This window comes from Dama dama, chromosome 27 (assembly GCF_033118175.1).
Source record: "Dama dama isolate Ldn47 chromosome 27, ASM3311817v1, whole genome shotgun sequence".
Taxonomy (NCBI): domain Eukaryota; kingdom Metazoa; phylum Chordata; class Mammalia; order Artiodactyla; family Cervidae; genus Dama; species Dama dama.
This window is the reverse complement of record NC_083707.1, coordinates 49959582-49979616: the sequence shown is the minus strand read 5'-3', so window position 1 is coordinate 49979616 and position 20035 is coordinate 49959582. Positions and strand designations below refer to the sequence as shown.

The following is a 20035-nucleotide window of genomic DNA, read 5'->3' as shown; positions in this document are numbered from 1 at the left end:
ATTTCTAAGAGGTGTATGTTAACTCATTTAACAATAACACTATGTGGTAGGCGCCTCCATCATCCTCATCTACAAACAAGGACCTCTGCCTCACTTGCCCAAAGCTACACTCCTCCTGGGTTGGAGGGTAGGACCCCACCCCAACCCCACACCAGCTGCCTGATCACTCTGTTCTGCTGCCTTCCATGAGGTTCTGTTCATTGAGGTGGGTCTGGAACATCATTTGTGCATAAACGAGGCCCTAACATGAAGGGTCCTTTCCACCGGCACTGCCCTGCCCCCTGCAGCAGAGAGAAAGAGGAAAGGAGGGTCTGTGAGTACAGAACAAGGGAGGTGGACGGACCCATAGTTCTCTCCTCGGGGAGCTCGCTGCTTGAGTCCTTTTGACGCCCCCACTCTCAGCCCCACGGGCATCCCGGCACTTCTTCAAACTGTCCTTCCTGAAGGAAAACGCTGGTTTTTGGCTCTCCTTAGGCCACACAGGCCCCAAAGGAGGGTCACATCTTCAAAAAGGGCTAAATGTAATAAGCAGAAGGTGTAAATGAAACTCAATCAGTGTAACTTATTTGATTTTTTAAAAAAATTTATTTTTAACTGGAGAACAGTTGCTTTACAATGCTGTGTTGGTTTCTACCACACAACGTGAATCAGCCTTTAAGTGTACACCCCCTACCTCTCCCACCCATCTAGGCCATCACAGAGCACCAGGCTGAGTTCCCTGCATTATACAGCAGCTTGCCAATAGCTGTCTGTTTTACACATGGTATTCAATTTTAAATCTAACCCTCCTTTCATTCCAGGGCACTAGTCTGCTTTCCAGGCACTTTCCCTCCAGGCTCCATCTGCCTCCTGAACATCTTCCTTCCTGTCATACTTGATGTCTGAGGGGCGTTTCGTTCCCTTTCTGGGCTAAGACCAGAGAAGCAGATCTGAGACTCCTACAGGCTCTCTCCCACCTCCCCACTTGGTCGAAGGTTTTCACATTTATGGATGTGCCCCACTCACTGCCTATTCTCTGAACGGTGTTTGGAAAATGAACTCCCCTTCACTCAGGATGTCAACTTGGCCATCAGAGACAAGGCCCTTCCTCCAGCATCTAGGACCCAGGTGCTTATCAGGGACTTAAGCTCTTTGGAAGCTCCAAAGTGGTTTTAGATTTGATGCAAGGAGGAGTTCCGCCAGTTGTGTGGGTCCTGGTATAGATGAGCACTGGTATATCTTGCTAATTTGCTGCGGGAATGATTGAGCTTATACATCTGAGCTCCAAGTTAATGGCCCATAAGGCTTGTCTTAAAATTTACTTCCGGGCCTGTAAACGATTACCCTCCTTTGAATGATTCTAATAGTGACGTGGCCCCTGCAGGCTTTTCTTTCATTGGCTGAAATTTGGAGAGGAATAAAGAGGTCTATCATGGGTGATCCTTAATGATTTTTCCTGTAGAGCTGTTGCCTTTATAAAGCTCAAACACGTAATGGCATGAAATCCTGAAAGGAACGAGAATACCCAGATGCCTTTTGCGTGGAATTCAAAGACTTGGCTTAAAATCTCTTCAGCCCTAAGTAGTTCAGGTCCCCTGGCTTAAGAGCCTCCACAAGAAAAAGGGTACTGGGCAATAGGATGGCAGGTCCATTGTATTGTGACCTGGATGCTGTGTGTTTGTGGAGAAGGATGAAAAGGTAAGATATTTGAGCTGGTAAATGGTACTGTATTCAACTACTTTGGTGTGCCCCAGACATTCAGTTTAGACTCCGGTTTAACTTCCTTTTGCCAGCTGTCCATCCAGGCCCCACTGCAGCCCCACCAGTGTTATGAAGCATGCTCAGAACGTGTTACCTGACTTGATGTGATACTCAGCTTAGGTGGGCTGCAGTCCATGGGGTCACAAAGAATTGGACATAACTGAGCACGCACGCACAGCTTAGTGCTTCAGAGAGGAATTCAGGCAGAATCGATACCATTTTTATGAATTTCTGAAATCAACAAAACGAACGGTGTTGGCGAAGGATATCCATGTGATAAAATGAGTAAAAAAGAGGGAATGAGGGAACAGGCAACTTGAATAGGGAAAGGGCAACTGGAATAGTAGTTATCCAGGGAGGGTGGGGGTACTGGGGGAGCAGGAGTGGGAATGGCATTGGTAGCAGGCTGCTTGATTTTCTGACTAGTTCATGGGTATTCGTTTCATTACTGTGCTTCATCAATTACTTATAAAAAAAAAAGGTGATTTGGCAGAAAATAGGATGAGTTATAAAGCCAAATTTAAAAAAGCTTTGAGATTGTAGGTAATTTTAGAATGTGTTTCACTGTGTTTTCTTACGTGTGTGCAATGAATGATTGGGTTTGTGTGTTTTCACAATTGCTCTCATTGAAGATGTAGGTTGAATCTTATACTCACATCCTTCACTTTCCTCAGGATGGGGTTTGGCATATTGTAGGCACTCAATAAATGCCCTTGAACTGGTTTAAAGACCACCTGTACTCCCTCACTGTTTCCAGGCCATGGCTCTTTGAGGAAAGGTCTTTTCACCAAGGAACCACCTGTACTGTAATGCTATCTGCTGTTGTGTTGGCACGACTTTCGGCTTAGAGTACCCGGTGGAAAGCCCATCTGTTTCCTCTGGCACTTGCCTAAATCTATGGAATGTGGAGCCCTGTTAGGAGATAATTAAATGTTGTTTTTCTTTTTTTTTTTTTAAATTATTGTGTGCAAAAAAAAAAAAAATTATTGTGTGCAAAGGCTTAGCACAAGGTATGAACATGAGTTAGCAGCAAAGCAACATTTGTGGATATGAAAGCTCATGTCACTGTAACTGCCTTGGTTTTGAATACCCTAATTTTACACAATTCTGATGACGTGCATTTTTTTGCTTTTGCCTTCTGAAGGTTATCACTTACCTTAAAAGTACAGTCTTGGAGGGAGGAGGGTCTGAAGAGGGAGGGCATATATATATAATTGTGACTGGTGCATGCTGTTGTACGGCAGAAGCCAGCACAACATTGTAAAGCAATTATTGTCCAATTAAAAAAAACAAGTATAATCTTATTTTTTTTCACTTAACTCAAGTTTTTATTAACAATCACACCAAGGCTCATGGATATTTGCATGACTAGGTGGGGGTGAATATGAATCTCCATCCTTTATTCAAGATCAAAAAAAGCAGGTGGCTTTCAAAACAGGTAACTCTGTGAATCAGGGAAGAAAAATCAGATCAACTTTGTTTCAGTCAACTTCTCTCCACAGGAACAATGATGATACAGTTTTAATCTGAAGATTCAGACCATCTTATGTTCATCCCTCGGCCAACACCTGCACGGAGCATCTCCTACCTGCAGTGATGTGTGCCACAGCCCATCCCTGCAAAGTCGTCTTTGGCCTTGAGCTCTTCCTGTCCAGTAGTTCATTTGTTGTATGAATAAGTATTAAGGAGGTGTTCCTGCATTAAAAGGAGATAAATAGCTTTATCTTGTCTCATCAGATTTAATCAAATTCTTAATTTGCCTCCACTTGCTAATAAGAGCTGATGTTTATTTGTGAAATAAGGAAAATGACGCCTGGGGAACTTGGTGTGCTGCAGTCCATGGGGTTGCAAAGGATCGAACACGACTTAGCCATTGAACAACAATAGGAAGGAAAATGAATGTCTCCTTAGCCACAAACTAGTGTTTCTTTGCTGTCAAGCTGCTTGCTTTTTTAATGGTCATTTTACTGTGTGTACATGTGTGTGACTATATAAGAAGCCTTATCAAAATGATAAGAATACCCTTAAAATGTGGTTTTTATGACTAACATCAGAGCCTGTCTGAATGAATGCTGTTTCCTTCAGTATATTCCCTTTGGCAGAGGTACAAGGATACTGGAGCTCATCAATAGTTCTGAAATTGGCTTCAAATCTGATGACATTCTTTTCCCTTTGTATGGAAGGCAGAACCTTTGCCTGGAAGGTATGCTTTGTTTTCTGGAAACTTCCAAGGGTTATTCAAAGAATGAAGCTGTTTGAGCACTGTTTATAATAGCCAGGACATGGAAGCAACCTAGATGCCCATCAGCAGATGAATGGATAAGGAAGCTGTGGTACATATACACCATGGAATATTACTCAGCCATTAAAAAGAATTCATTTGAATCAGTTCTAATGAGATGGATGAAACTGGAGCCCATTATACAGAGTGAAGTAAGCCAGAAAGATAAAGAACATTACAGCATACTAACACATATATATGGAATTTAGAAAGAAGGTAACGATAACCCTATATGCAAAACAGAAAAAGAGACACAGAAGTACAGAACAGACTTTTGGACTCTGTGGGAGAAGGTGAGGGTGGGATGTTTCGAAAGAACAGCATGTATATTATCTATGGTGAAACAGATCACCAGCCCAGGTGGGATGCATGAGACAAGTGCTCGGGCCTGGTGCACTGGGAAGACCCAGAGGAATCGGGTGGAGAGGGAGGGGGGAGGGGGGATCGGGATGGGGAATACGTGTAACTCTATGGCTGATTCATATCAATGTATGACAAAACCCACTGAAATGTTGTGAAGTAGTTAGCCTCCAACTAATAAAAAAAATAAAAAAAAAATGAAAATAAAAAAGAATGAAGCTGTTTGAGTAAGGCGGGAAATCACTGACTTACAGTTCTGTTATAGACAAAGTGTGAATTGTAGGTACTGACAGTTTTGTGAGGCCTCTTACTAGCCAATGTCCTCAGGAGTAGTCAGGTCAGATGTTTTCAGTGATGAGTCTGTGTAGAGCCTCCCCTGCTGTCAGAAAAAATACTCATTTGAATGTAGCAGTTCTGGTTTGTTTGGTTAAAAAGGCTCACCAAAATTTTAGTGACACTGATTTGTAGTCCCATTTAAATATACATGGTTGCTAATATTATTAACTTAGGACGTGGGTGTATAATTGCCTCAATGTTATGACAGGTATAATAGCATTAATAAATACCTATTGATTTAAAAAATCAAATGAAAAGCCCATTCCACCTAATTTCCTAAAAGGCCCTTTTGAAAGTAGATGGAAGGATGCTCCATCCATCCTTGGTGAGAAGGGACCTTCTGACTGCTCTGTGCATCAGGCAGGATGAGAAAGGAAGGCAGAGCAGTCTTATTTGCAGTTGTCAAAAGGTGGATGTCAAAAGTTGTCGTGGATGGATGGATAAACAAAACGGGGCACAGCCAAACAATGGAATGTTATTCAGCCTTAGAATGGAAGGACGTTGGTTCAGTCTGATCCCAGCGGCGGCCGCAGTGGCTCCTGTCTTTCCTGGCTCTCTTCACTGTTTCCCCTTCACTTCTAGAAATGTGGTTGCCAATGTGGCTGCCTGTGGTGTCATCACAGTGTTCAATGATGTGAAAGTGTGTAAGTCGTCTTCACCAGAGGATGAAGAAGGTGCTCTTCTGCCTAAGTGAAAACACAAACCTCATGCTGGAGGAGGGTGAGGAGATGCTGGTGGGTGATGCGGGCCAGACTTCAGACGATGCTACACCACTCTTGTCACGGGCTGCCACACAAGCATGCCAGTTCGTCCTCTGTAATGCAACCCATGAGACCAAGGAGAGCAAGAGGGGGGCCTGGAAACCCTGAGTCTGCAACCCCAAAGAGCAGAGCGATCTATGCCAGCTCCAAAGACACCGTCAAGGATAAGCTGATGGGGATCAAACATGACTACAAGCAAACTGCTCCGAGGAGGTCAAGGACCACTGCACCCTGGCAGAGAAGCTGGGGGGAAGCGTCCTCATCTCCTTGGAGGGCAAATCTTCCTGAGCCCCCGCCAGCCCCCTGCCTGGAGCATCTGACAGCCCCAGACCTGCCCACAGGGTTGCAGGCTGCCCGCTTCCTACCAGACTTGGGGGGTTCAGGGCGGGGATCCCAGCAAGGGGAGGATAATCCCTTCACTCCAGTTGCCAAGCAACACCCCCTACCTCCAGGACCATCCTCCTCCCTCCATCCCTGAAGGTTCTACCCCCCTTCTCAGACTGTTTTGATCTTCTGATTTCTTCTTGTGTTGCAGTAGCTTAAGTTCAAACAGGAGTATGTGGGGGCAGGTGGGTGTATTTTTTAACCTCCCCAATTCTCACCTGTTCCTCCCTATTCCTATGCTGCCAACTTCTAACAGCAGTGACTCTGGGCTCGTGTGTTTAGTTCTGTGTATAAGTGCTGTGTTGAAGAGATGACTGGTCCCTGGTTCCCTTTTCCTTTTTCCCCTGGGTCACGGCCACTCATGGAAGTAGGACTAGGAAGGAACCTTCAGTTAGAAACAGACAAAAAACAAAGGACATTCTGACACATGCTAGTAAACACTGATTAACCTCGAAGACTTATGCTATGTGAAATAAGCCAGTTATAAAATGACAGATCTTGTATAAGTCTACTTAGGAAGGATCTACAGGAGTCAAATTCATAGAGACAAAGCAGGAAGGTTGGTTGTGGAAGGGAGGGGAGAAGGGAGAGTTGTTCTGTGGATACAGAATGTCAGCTCTGCTAGATGAGATGCTCTGGAGATGGGTGGTAATGATGGTTACCCAACAATGCGAATGTGCTTAATGCTACTGAACTGTACATTTCAAAATGGCTAGGATGGTCTACTTGATGTTAATATTACGTGTGCTTACTTGGTGAGTCATGTCAGACTCTTTGTGACCCCCTGGACTGTATGTAGCCCACCAGGCTCCTCTGTCCATGGGATTCTCCAGGCAAGAATACGGAAGTGGGTTGCCATTTCCTTCTCCAAATATTATGTGTATTATGCCACAATTTAAAAAAACAAAAAAAGCTCTGGAGAAAAAAGGGGAGGGAAAATGTCGTAGTCACGAGCATACCCTTCAGCCTGACTCAGCCTGGGTTTTGGATACTGGTGTCCTGTGTCACCCTCCCCCCATGTTTACCAGCCATGTGACTTTTTGTTGTTTAGTTGCTAAGTCTGGCTCTTTTTATGACAGAGGAGCCTGAGGTCCTCCCTCCAGGCTCCTCTGTCCATGGGATTACTGGAGTAGGTTGCCGTTTCCTTCTCCAGCGGACCTTCCCGACCCAGGGATTGAACCCATGGCTCCTGCGTTGTCAGGGGGGTTCTTCACCACTGAGCCACCAGGGAAGCCCTTATGTGACCATAGACAGTTACTTAATCTCTAGATCTCATTTATCTGTAAAACAGGGGTTAGAAGCTATCATATCAACAGAGGCTTGTTCCTGGGCTGAAATGAGGCCACGTGAACTGTATTAGTTGGTGCTAATCCCGTTGCTAGGAGAAGGTCTTATTCTTGGGAAGCCTCAGTCCCAAGGGCAGTGTGGGGTGAGAGCCGGAAGGGCTAGGAGGGCTGCTGTGGGCGCCGAGTCACTGTCTCCAGCGCCTGTACGCGGGGCGGCCAGCCTTGGGTTGGGTGCTCTTGCTTGCACGAGCCCCGGCGTCGGTGGAGAAGCTCCAGGGCTGTGCGTGGGCTTCTCCTCTCGGGTGTGGGGAGGGAAAGAACAGAAGGAGGCTTCAAGTCCTGGCTTTGTGGGCCCCCTGTCACCTCAAACCTTCAGCCCTGGTGCTCCAAACCTCTTACAACTGTGGGACTCCCCTGAGTGTACGGGGAGGAGCATTCCGCCTGGATACCACTAACAGGACGCCTGTGTCTGGCTTCTGTCCTGGCACTTGGCAGGTGTCTGCAGCAGGCTTTCCCTAGCTGTGGCGAGCTGGGGCCTCTCTCTGTGGCGGTGCACGGACTTCTCGTCACCGTGGCCCCTCTAGTTGTGGGGCACGGACTCAATCGTTGTGGTGCATGAGCTTAGTTGCCCCACGGCATGTCAGATCTTCCTGGACCAGGGATCCAACCCATGTCTCCTGCATTGGCAGGCGGATTCCTAACCACTGGACCACCAGCGAAGTCCTATAATCTGGTTGTATTTTTTTTTTTTTTTGACTATCATCAATCCCTGCCTTGGATTCTGGTGGTGGGTCCCCATGTGTAACCTGCTCTTAGACCCTAGAACCAATGCTGGGATATGGGCTTTAACAACCACTATTACAATAAGTGAAAGTGAAGTTGCTTAGTCGAGTCTGACTCTTTGCGACCCCATGGACTATAACCCACCAGACTCCTCCATCCATGGGGTTTTCCAGTCTAGAATACTGGAGTGGGTTACCATTTCCTTCTCCAGGGTATCTTCCCGACCCAGGGATCGAACCCGGGTCTCCTGCATTGTAGGCAGACGCTTTTACAGTCTGAGCCACCAGGGGAGTCTACTAGTACAATAGTCCAATAATAAATCTTTTCTTTTTTTGTCTATCTTCTCTGCCAAAAGTATTCCACATCCTCTCCTTTCTCTCTGGTTGCTTCCTCTTCTTCCTCCTTCCTCCCTCGCTTCACATCCCTTAACCTTCTGTAATCCATTCTTAGTAAAGGCTCTCGGGACTGCCCACTGTGTTAACATCCCTGAAATCTGACTGGCAGTGTGAAATGAAGTGCCACTCAGCGGGCTCCCGGGCTTACACACCACGCTCGGCGCGTAGAGCGCGCTTGCTGCGTGGGGATCCGCCTGAACCGTGCTCAAGTCTCAGTGTGAACCATGGCAGAAATCTGAAACTGCCTGAGTGTCGGCCAAAGAATAATGCGCCCAGGGCTGTAAATGACACCGGCGGCCCTGGCACGGTAGCCTGTATCTAAAACGATGCAGCCCAGTACCCGCCAGATAATTAGTCAGCCTATAGCTGAGTTCCACTTTATCTCACTCAGTAAGTCAACTCTTGGCTCGATGCTGGAGTTTAAAATCTCGCCTCAGGTTTCTTGTGATTTGCCCGGTTGGGGAGGGTGGTCAGTGGTCACACTTTCCTGATGAGCTGTGTTTATGCGTCTGTGTTTCTTTTTTCCCGTGAAGTTACAGGACACCTTAAGAAATGGTAGTTTTTCAGCCAGTCAGCGTGGTAAACAGTGGTTAGGATTTGGGTTTGTGGTACTGAGATGGGACGTTTGATCATTTTCAGTTGTACATTTTCTGGCTTAACAGGGGTTACACGGGTGGGAGGTGGCCTTGATGCTACTCTGCCAGTTTGGACTGTGAGCTCTGAGACTGAAGCTCTGTTTTGTGGAGATATCCATGTTCAGCTCATCATGTTCACCGGAACTACCCTCTCTCACCCTCGAGATGTCTTGCATTCTTGTTCTCAATTGGTTGGGCAGTATTATGTAATGGACAAAATATTTGAGAATCTTCTCGATGTCAGGCACAGCGCTGGATGTAGGCGGTGTGTAAGGCACATTTCTCATTAGCTCACAATTACATTCTGTGTGGTAAGTGCCGTCTGGGAGGAGTGAATGGAGGGAGCATTTTACCAGGATGACAGGCACTGTTGGATGTGGCCCCCGAGTTGTATGAAGTTGTTGAAGTTCCCGGGCAGTCACAGCAGCTCTTAAGACAGTGGTTTAGGAGGAAGTCTCACCTCTCCATCCTGCCAGTCCCCAACAGGGCCTTCTGTCTCCTGCCTCTGAGCGCAGTGAGGGGCAGATCCCCTGGACTAGAACCATACTTCAGTGTGTAGCGATGAAGCTCAGAATTGCATCACTCAGGGTCTTTCAGGCTCCAGAGCTGCTCAGAGCTCACTGGAATGGGAGCTCCATTTGTCAGCTGGAAAACTGTTTTTCCTCCCTCCAGCCTCAGAGGCTCGAGTCTGCGTGTCGGACAGCTAGATGGACATAAGGTGACAATCTGATTGGATGGGACAGGGTCGGGCTGAAGTTTGTGTAGCCCTTTAAGACAGAATATCCAATAGTGATATCAAAGAATGATTCCCATAAATTACCATGCTTTTAAGGAGGAGGGGTGGGATGGGGGCTTTCCTGATAGCTCGGTTGGTAAAGAGTCCGCCTGCAATGCAGGAGACCCTGGTTTGATTCCTGGGTCTGGAAGATCTGCTGGAGAAGGGGTAGGCTACCCACTCCAGTATTCCTGGCCTTCCCTTGTGGCTCAGCTGGTAAAGAATCTGCCTGCAATGTGGTGAGACCTGGGTTTGATCCTTGGGTTGGGAAGGTCCCCTGAAGAAGGGAAAGGCTACCCACTCCAGTATTCTGGCCTGGAGAATTCCATGGACTGTTTAGTCCATGGGGTCGCAAAGAGTCGGACACGACTGAACGACTTTCACTTTCATACTTCGAGGATGAGAGTGTATAAAAATTCAAATAAACAAAATGCTTGTAAGCTGTTACAAGAGTTTGCTTATTGTACTCTTCTTTTTAGGGCATAAAAATACAATATTGCCCAAAGTAAGGAAGAGTGTTTACATGAATCTTTTCACAGCTGCCTTCAGCACTGAGGTGAGACTGTTGGAGCTTATTCTTGAGAACAAAGTTAATTTAGCACCAACTTGTATCCATAAAACTTGGACTATCTTGACTTACGTAATTATTTTAGTTTTACTCTTTTGACATTGTTTTAAATGTGTATCATATGAAGTTCTTCCACAACCTGGTGTTCATCATCTCCCTTATAAAACAGGACTTTTAATCTTAACAAGTGTTAACTCTGGTTTATCTGGTGCTGGTGTGCTGACATGACTGAAGGCAACTTCAAATGTAACCAGAAATACAGGCGTGAAACCTGTGCCAATAACTTTTTCACCTGGGGTAATAAGTGATGATCATAAGCGTGCACAGTTGTCTTCTAGGCCGAAAACTGTAGTTGCTTAAATTGTTGCCGCTTTCAGGAAAGGCTATTGATTGTGTGTACTCTAGTGAGATTGCTATCACATTAACTTCTTTACCTTTACCACCTCTTTTTTTTTTTTTTTAATCAAGTCAGTGATTGACAATAGGGACTCTTCAGTTTTGCAGAGGTCTTTGTGTGTCCTCTGTCAGTGGTGGCCCTGGACTGGCCGTTGTGAAGCGTCGGCCTGGACTCAGGACCAGCTGGGGAGGGAAGGATGTCTTTGGAGCAGGACCGAGCAACCGTGGCATCGTCCTCTAGCTTGGGTAAATCTGGCTCGTGGGTACAGTGAAATATCAGATATTCAGCTTGTGGGCTGGGCAAAAGTAAGCAATTCCCAAGAAACCAACTGGGACATGAAAAAACCAGTGGCGTGCGTCATCACCCTGCTTCATGAGGGTGTGCCTTGGGGTGAGGGTAAGATGGAAGGAGGGAATCTGTTTCCTTCGGCAGCTTGGAGCCTCTCCAAGTGAGAGGCTCTGAAGGGAAGAGAGCCTCTAAAAGCACCTCACTTGACTTTAGAACCAAGCTCCCTCACCTCCCAAGATGTGACTCCACTATGTTCTGATATTGAAGACATACTTTGAAAGGAGTTGCTATCAATAGAGCCAGAGGTGGGTGGCTAGAAGAGAGAAGTACTTGGAAACTGGTATATGGGGAGCAGCTGGGGGCCCAGGGCACAGAGGCCAGAGAAAAGGAGGTATGGTCCTGAAAGAGTACAATGCAGTCATGTGGGACTCGTGTGCGTCCTCTGCGTGCTTCTGAAGATCATCGTGGTGACCAATGGGGATGTGCAGGGAGGCAGTGTGAGCTTGGGGTCCAGGAGCACGTGGCCAGTCAGGACCCCCAGTGGCAGAATGGGCTACCTTGTGCAGAAGTGGGGGCTTCATCTCTGCAGGTGTCTTGGCAGGCTGGGCCCCATCCGGCAAAGGAAGCCCTGGGGGTGCCTTGGAATGGGGATTTGACCCACATGCCCTTAACTTCTTGCCCGCCTTGAAAGGTGGCTGGGAGTGACTGCTTCTTGAGAAGGAAAAATATAAACCTAAGGTGCGAAGGGATAGTTACTAACAAACAATGAAAGGAAGGAGGGAGCAAACCACTTGAGGTTCCCCTCTTCAGTGAAAGGAAACCTAAAGACATCTGCTGTACGTTTTTTGTTTCTCGCTTCCAACTCAGTCGCGTTTGTTCTCAGAATGAGAATCACAACGCTTTGTTGATTCAGCGCAAGGTAGTTTAAAATGTGCAAAGTAATTAGCCTCCAACTAATAAAAATAAATGAAAAAAAAATACAAATATTAATAAATAAATAAATAAAAATGTGCCTTAGTTCCATGTTTCAGCGGCGGTGATTCAGCGGTGGGAGGTGGAAAGGCAGTGGAAGCGGACCCCCTGTTTCCCTTCTCTTAGGAGGGAGCTGTGTGTAGGCTGCAGGTCTGGATGTGGACGGGAGAGCGGTGAGCTTGACTGAAGGAGCGCAGAGGCAGGGTGCAGGAAGAGGGCACGCGGAGGCAGGCGGGCCCTCTGTGGACCACCCCGTGCAGAGGGTGTTGCTCTGGTCAGTCCTGCAAGAAAGGCAGCTGCCGCGCCATGGGACCGACTCCCCCGAGAGGCTGGCAGGGGCCTGCCTTTTGAAGATGTCGGTTTGCTGGAGTGCTCTGGAGGCGGCTGCTTCGGCTCCCAGCAGTGACGGGTCAGTGATGTCCTGGCGTGGCCGGCTGCCCTCTGCCTTCCCAGGCCGTCACTCTGCTTGTCCCTCGGTAGGAGCGCCGGCGTGGGGGGTGTGCTTCTAGGGACAGGGCCTGCCGTCTGGGGTCGCAGCACGTCTGCGTCGGCAGATGACCGGCACCCGACGTGAGGCATTTGTGTAAGCGAAGGCGGCAAACAGGCCTTCTCTGCTTCACGCTGCGCGGCAGCGTCTGGGAGAATCTGCCGCGCCCCAGTCCGCTCACCGTGGCCTTGTTGTGAGGGGGAGTTGGCTTTGAAGATCCCACCGTGTTGCCTTCTGCTTTTCTCCATCGGGAGATGTCACTTCTTTATCTTTAACAGCGATATCTTAGCTTTTTGTATACACGCACTGCTTCCCAAGCTGTGTTTCGTTGTCGTTTTTATTGCTCTCCAAGGGAAGGAGTGCGAAGGAGGAGCTGAGACCTGAAGGGTGAAGGGACTTGCAGGCCTCCTCTCACAGCAGGCCCTGGAGTCAGGCTCTGGCTCGTGGCGTCCTGGGGGTGAGCCTCGCAGGGATGATGGGTGGATGGGGGGTGGGGGGCAGGGCCATCTCCTGTGTACCTGCGCGCGGGTATGTGTGTGTGTGTGTGTGTGTGTGTGTGTGTGTGTGTGTGTGTGCGCGCGCATTCCTGAAGACTCAGCAGCTGGTCTGCATCTAAGGGAGTTAAGGTCCATGTCACCCATGACATCCCTGTCTGTTTTCCCCGTCTCTGGCCTGTTGGGTGCTCAGGCCGGGACGCAGGAAGGGCACGTTGATTTGCTTTCTATGGTGAGAGGCGCAGAGCCCGAGTGGGGGTGACGGAGGGACCACAGGACTCCCCGCTTGGCGTCACGTCCTGGGTGACCCCGGCTGACCCTGACGTAGCGGTCCCTTCGTGGCATCATCCCACCTGAGCAGGCCGCCGGCCGTCTCTGGGTCTTGGTTTCTCAGCGGCTGCATGAAGGGAGTAGGACCGGATCTCCCGGGTCTCTTCCATCTCTTAAGACCCCGTGAATGTGTCAATCTCTGAATTACGATCTCTATGTAATAATGCTGCCTCTTCCAGATTTTTTGTAATTGTTCAACCTGGAGGGATGCATGTATGAATTTCTAAAACTAACCACCTTAGGATGAAAGACCCTCGGGAGCAAAGTCGTCTGTTGCTGGCCCTCTCTCCCGTGCTCTGCTGCTCCAGCGAGCCGTGTGAGCCAGCTGACCTTCCAGGGTTCCGCCCTGAGGCCCAGGTCCGGGCTGCGCTCTCAGTGCCCAGGCTGTCTGCAGGGCCCATTGACCGGACCTGCCAGCAGACCCCGAAGCCTGCCATCTCAGCCCCTCCCTACCGGCCTGTGAGCCCCCAGGCTCGTGGCCTGGGTGGTGGCGACCGTCTCCTGACCTGGCTTCCCTGCCCCCTCCCTTCTCTGCTTCCAGTCTGCTCCCCACACCACAGTCAGGTCGTCCTTGTGAAGGGTCACTCGGATCCTGTCTCTTCTTTGCTCGGAACCACCCAACTGCTTCTTTCTGCTTCTGGAAGAAAATCCACCCCGCTGCTGGGCCACAGGCCCTACATAGCCTGGCCCCTGCGTGCCCTGACCTGTCAGTGACCGTCTTCCTCGCTGGCCGCCGCCTCGTTTGTTCAACTGAGCCCTGCAGGCGTCTCGCCACCTCAGTGCCTTGGCCCCGGTCCTTCCACCTTGATGTCCTCTCTTGCCTCCGCTCCTGTCACTGGTCTGCACTGTTGTTTATTTCTGGGGTGATTGCTTAACTTCTTACGTTTTTGCCTTATCTCAGCTTATTCAGGAGGGCAGAGAGTACACCATGGGCCCGGCGCTCTGTCATACGTAACAGGCACTAGGTACTTGCTGATTTGAAGAGCAGGGCTGCATGGAGATTAGCAGCCAAGCATTTGAGATTCTGGTATTTCTTAGAGTTTTGAAGGGCCTGGAAAACCCTAACTGAGCTCCCAGGAAAGTCTCAGGGAGGCAGGTGTAGGCTCACCAGGGGAAGCAGTGTTTTTGGACCTCTTCACTTCTGAAACAGGTAGGAACAAGAAGAAGAAGATGGAGGAATCATCAATTTCCTGCATATTCTTCGAAGTTTAGGTAAAATATTTAATATGCATTTCTTCCTGCGTACTCTTTTCTGACCTTGTGTTCTAGCTTTTTATAATATAATCTTAAAGCAAGGCAGGAAATTTGAAAAGCTGACAGTGCTGCTAATGCCATCCTGTGTGGTTTAGGACACAGAAGACTGGGTTGGGAGCCAGGGCTCAGAATTTTTGTTGTGTTTATGCCTTTCCCTGGCTGAGGGCTTGGCCCAGTGGCTTAATCTCCCTCAACTTTGTTTTCTTCTGTGTTAAGTGCAAACAATTGGATTTTCCTCGTAGTACTGTTGAGAGTGAGAATGAAATTAAAACTCGTGGTATGAAGGGAACTTTGAAGAGTAAGGAAGGGGTATTGGATCAACTGGAGGTACTATGATGATAAAAGTGAGTCGTGATTAGAAAAGTGTAATATAAATTGATTAAGAGACAAAGGTGAATAAATGAAGTAGCTGGGGGCAGAAGTCCCCGGTTTTTTAACAGGCTATATTCTGAAAGTTACTGTAGCGTGTCAGTCTGTTTGGGCTGCTATGACAAAGTGTTTACTACAGGCAGGGTGGCTTATGTACAACAGAAACTTACTTCTTTCAGTTCCGGAGGCTGGAAGTCCAAGATCAGGGTGTCCTCACAGTCAGCTGCTATCGAGGGCCCTCTTCCAGGTTGCAGGTGGAGTCTTCTCCTTCTCCCCTCACGTGTCAGGAAGGAGGTGAGAAACACGTTCTCCGTGTCTCTTTTAAGGGTCTAATCTCATTCATAAGGTTTCCACCCTCATGACTTAATTGTCTCCCAAAGTCCCTACTTCTGGTGCCATTGCTTGGTGAGGGGTTGGGGGGTTAGAATTTGAGCATATCAGTTTGGACAGGATGCAAATATTCCGTGTGTATCATTTGGCATTTAGGATCCTTGTCATAGAGGCAGTGCTGTAAGCACGGGTCCAGTTGAAAAGCGAGCTCTGAAAGCCTGTTGAACTCATTCTGTGTGCAAACCAGGGGCCGCTGTGCTACGCAGTCTGGGTTCAGAGCCGTTTCTCTGGGAAAATACCTCTGAAGCATCTCCTGTCTGTCTTTCATTACCCGTCCATCAGCGTCCTGCCTCTAACCCCACTTTTCCTCGCCCTCAGTGTGGAAGCATGCTGCACTTTAGGTGGAGACAGCCCTGTCCTGACTCTGGCCAGGCCTTCCTTGCTGCCCAGAACACATGGCTTCTCTGCCGCCTTGTCCCTGGAGCAAATCACAGCTTTTCTGTTATTTTTTGGTAGGTTCTTCAGTTAGAAATGGTGGGAACATAGGAACAGTCCTCCACTTATTAGATATGTTAGTGATGTTTTCTTTGGTTTCGAGGGACAGAAACTTGAACCATCACGGGGTTTCTTTTCGACCATGTATAACAAGGACTGTTGCGGATGTGCGGTTCTGCAGTCCCTGCATCAGTGTTCTGCTCTTCTTAAGTCTTGAGGCTTCACCCTCACGTGAGCATGCCTGCATTCCAGGCGGAAAAAGGTGCAGGGGTGAAGAGCGAAAGCTGCCTTTTATTTGTTAAAAAATATATCTGTATACATTTGTATGTATATGTGTTTATGTGTGTGTAGATACATGTACAGACATACATGTATATAAAACTTCATTTTGAAACCATTTCAAACTTACAGAAGAGTTATGAGAATAAGTCGAGGAATTCCTGGGTCCCTTGGTTTCAAGCTTCCCCAGATGACCTAGGAGTGTCCTGCGGTGAAGGATCTAGTCTGTGATGACATGTTTTTTTTTTTTTTTTTAACTTCTATAAATTCCTTTTTTTTATTTATATAATACTTTTAAATGTTATTTATTTATAATTGGAGGACAATTTATTTATTTTTAATTGGAGAATAATTGCTTTACAATGTTGTGTTGGTTTCTGCCATAAAACAACATGAATCAGCCATAGGTATACACATGTCCCTTCCCTCTTGAACCTCCCCCTCCCACCTCCCACTCCATCCCACCTCTCAGGTCATCACAGAGCACCAGGCCCCTCCCACTCCATCCCACCTCTCAGGTCAGTGTGATGACATGTTATACCTGCTGGTCCTCACTCTAGTTTCCTTCAACCTAGAACATTTCCTCAGTCTTGCCTTGGCTTGATGCCATGGACATTATTGAAGGTCACAGCCTAGTCACTGAGAGGCCCTCCATCTGGGGTATGTATCTCAGCCTGGCCAGAGGACCACCACTCACTTGTATCTGGGCTGTGACTCCAGATCTCTGCCTGGGCCTCACCATCCCTTCATCTAAGCCACCTGCTTGTTCAGGCCTCATGGCTTAAAAAAAACAAAACAAAAACAACAAAACTTTATTTTGAGATAATTGTAGATTCACATGCGATTGTAGCAAATAATACAGGGTGATCCTGTGCATGCATGCTCAGTTGCTTCAGCCGTGTCCGACTCTCTGCGACCCCATGGACTGTAGCCAACCAGGCTCCTCTGTCCATGCTCCGATTCTCCAGGCAAAAATACTGGAGTGGGTTGCCATGCCCTCCTCCAGGGGGTCTTCCCGACCCAGGGATTGAATCTGCATCTCCTGTGGCTCCTGCATTGGCAGGCGAGTTCTTTACCAGTGACCCACTAGGGCAGCCCAGGGTGACCCCATGCACCCTTGAATCAATTTCCCCCAATGGGAATATCCTGCCAAACTATAGTACAACATCACAAGCAGGATTTTGTCATTGGTACAGTCAAGATACAGGACATTTCCATCCCAACAAGAATCCCTCCTATTTTTATAGCCACACCCATCTCCGAACCTGCCCCTCAGTCTTTAACCTCTGACAACCACTAATTGGTTCTCCATTTATAGCTTTCTCAGAATATTATGTGTGGAATGCTACAGTTTAAGTTGAAGTTGGCTTTTTTCCCTCAACATAATTCTCTGGGGATTTTTTTATGCTGAGTATATTGATAATTCCTTCCTTTTATTGCTGAGTTGTTATTTCATGCTGTGAATGTACCAAAATCTAACTGTTCACCCACCGAAGGCTATCCGGGTTATTTCTGGTTAACAGCTATTACAGTAAAGCTGCTGCAAACATTGGGGTGTAGGTTTCTTTGTGTGAAGGTCAGTTTTCATTTCTGAGAAATGCCCAGAAGCGCACCTTCTGGGTTGTATGGTTGTGCATGTCTATTTTTTTAAGAAATTGCCTGATTTTCTGAATGGATCAGTTTCTCTACATCTTCATCAGTATGTCAGATTATTTTTTTAAATAAACTTTTATTTTAGAACCATTTTAGATTTACAGAAAAATTGTAATGTTAGGGTTCCCTTCTACCCTATACCTAGCTTCCTCTATTAACATCTCATGTTTGTATGCCACATTTGTTACAACTAATAAACCAGTGTTAAAAACACGAGAAGTCTGTACTTTATTCATATTCCCTTAGTTTTTACCTGGTGTCCAGGCTGATACTGGTGTAGCTGGTGGGTAGGGATTGGGGAAGCCCCAGGTTATGGCAGAAACGGCAGGGGAAGGGAAATTGGTGAGGGGATCCTTGATGGGATGAGAGACAAAGGAGATGTAGGGATGTTTGTGGAAGGGACAGCCTATATTCTAAAATCCCTGGTGTCAGAAGTGTCCTTCCTTTCCTGAGTCTTCTGGAAATACAGCCCTCTAAAAGCACCTCGATAAATCACCTTGTCATCAGATTTTCCACTTTCCTTCCTTAGCTGTTGAGCAAGTTTGGCTTATAAGGATGAAGGCCTTTCATGTGCTTTGGCAGTTGGAGGGGAGGGAGGCGATGGAGAGGTGATGCTTTGAGAGATAGCCCTGAAACCAAGAGGGTTGTTCTTAGCTGGGCTGGTGCCTTAGGGGCTAGCACTCTAATGAGCAATTTATCAATGCAGCGCTGAATAATTCAGAGTGAACAAAAAGCCAGCCAAGGCCCCATGTGGTCCTTCATATAAATGCAATATAAATACCATAGAACCTTGCTTTATGTGCAGTTTTACCACTTTTCTCTAATGGTTTATTTCTGAATTGTTGGTTTAACCTAGACTGTAAGCCCTCAGGGCAGCAGTGGCCTTTTACACATAGGTTTTTACAAATGATAAAGTGTTTTTGCCTCACAGATGGGGGCAGATGGCAGATGGGCTTGGCTTTATTTGTATTGGAGACCTGAATGTTCGAGTTACACATATTGCTCTTAAAAAACCGAAAGGAGCCCTAGGCGTAGGAGATAATCTCTTGACTGTGGGTCATCCCCAGCCTGTCTCAGCTGGGGATGCAGGAGAAACAAGGGCTTATTGGAGGGTATGGGATCTCAGACTAGATCTTAAAGAGTTGGTAGGATTTGGGTCAGAGGACAACGAGGAGGAAAGTGTTTCCATGACCTTTCACAGGGTAATCCAATTCTGATTCGTGTGGCTATTTGCCTCCACTGACTTATTTTTCATCTGCTGTAGATCGAGTCTCTAGAAGTTGGACAGTTGACAAATAACCTCTAGATCGAAGAGGGTGATTAAATGGCACAGAGCAGAATGTGGAAGTGAAGGCGGGTGAATGAAACGTGTCAGGGGACCTTACACCCACCGTTCAGTAGATGAAGCCTTCTGATTTCAGAGGTCAGTATTAGAAAGGGTCATACCTGTAAACTGTCCTCAGTCCATGGAGGCGTGTGATACCAGCATTTTGCAGGAAGTCCATGGAAGTGGTCTTTGAACTTCCACATTGTGAAGGCATACAGGGAGACAAAAGGAGAGGGAAGCTTGTGCAATACACAGAAAGAATTTTCCTAAGGAAACAGGGTAAATTCTTCAGTCTTTGTTCAGACATTCCCGTTGGGGCTTGCTTGCCAAGGTAGCAGTCATTGAAAATGTGCTTGGGGGATTTAGTTAACTTGTGTAGGTCTTTAATATCTTTTCCAGGGGGTTCTTCCTTTAAAACTTTCTTGGCATCTTTTATAGTCACTTAAAAGATGGATACTTTGGCTGCTTGATGCAAAGAGCCGATTCATTGGAAAAGACCCTGATGCTAGGAAAAATTGAAGGCAAAAGGAGAAGTGGGTGGCAGAGGATGAGATGGTTAGATAGGATCACTGATTCAATGGACATGAATTTGAGCAAACTCCAGAAGACAGTGAAGGACAGGGAAGCCTGGTGTGCTGTTGGGTGTGTCTGTTGGGTCACTAAGAGTCAGACACGACTTAGTGACTGAACAACAACAAAAGATTGAAACCACTGATTTAGTATATGCATTCAGGATTGGCAGTTCTTTCCAAATTAAACCAAAACTGCTCTCAGAGACTGTGATCTTTGTAAAGTGAAATGTTACGTACGTACCTGGTTTTTCTAAAGAGAGAAATGTAGTTGGTCACAGCTGGGGGGAACAGTTCCAGTGCCCCCTTCACCTCTCCAGAGCCATGCACTGAGTCCTCATCACTGGTCTTTTCCTGAGACGTGTAAATCAACCTAATCTCCTGATGAGGAATCTTATACAACTCAAAACTCTGAACTAACAAGTGGTTTCTCTTGGTAGAAGTGAGAAGGGGAGGTATGGAGGGAAATTTTATTTCATATTTTATG

At 47.2% G+C, this 20035-nt stretch overlaps 1 protein-coding gene and 1 pseudogene across 1 annotated transcript in view; both read left to right on the top strand.

The window, feature by feature from the left end:
• MYO5B (myosin VB) overlaps nucleotides 1–20035 on the top strand; it is a 342213-nt gene that overhangs the window by 9486 nt on the left and 312692 nt on the right. The window lies entirely within an intron of this gene.
• LOC133047434 (cofilin-1-like) lies at nucleotides 4699–5766 on the top strand (annotated as a pseudogene).